Source organism: Morone saxatilis, unplaced genomic scaffold (genome assembly GCF_004916995.1).
Source record: "Morone saxatilis isolate NCDOM2014 unplaced genomic scaffold, NCSU_SB_2.0 Contig16, whole genome shotgun sequence".
Taxonomy (NCBI): domain Eukaryota; kingdom Metazoa; phylum Chordata; class Actinopteri; family Moronidae; genus Morone; species Morone saxatilis.
In genome coordinates, this window is record NW_023339718.1 from 13,476,564 (window position 1) to 13,476,818 (window position 255).

At 46.3% G+C, this 255-nt stretch overlaps 1 protein-coding gene across 5 annotated transcripts in view; it reads right to left on the reverse strand.

Moving 5' to 3' along the window:
* Nucleotides 1–255, reverse strand: part of sh2b3 (SH2B adaptor protein 3) — a 47,692-nt gene that overhangs the window by 6,214 nt on the left and 41,223 nt on the right. The window lies entirely within an intron of this gene.

Here is a 255-nt window from a genome sequence, read left to right on the forward strand (position 1 = left end):
TGTGTGTGTGTGTGTTGGTGGGGTGAGTCTAGTGAACGTGGAGGAAACAGCAGGCTGAAGGAACACAAAGACACTGAGCACAGACAGGAAGTGAGTCCAGTTCACCAGTTCAGATCTGAGCTAAGACTGTTCTTCTCTTTCACTGCTCACACATAGCCAAAAAAACTAACGTAGACACACACACACACACACACACACACACACACACACACAAAAGACATACAGACAGTATGTGTGTGTACATACGCAGATGAG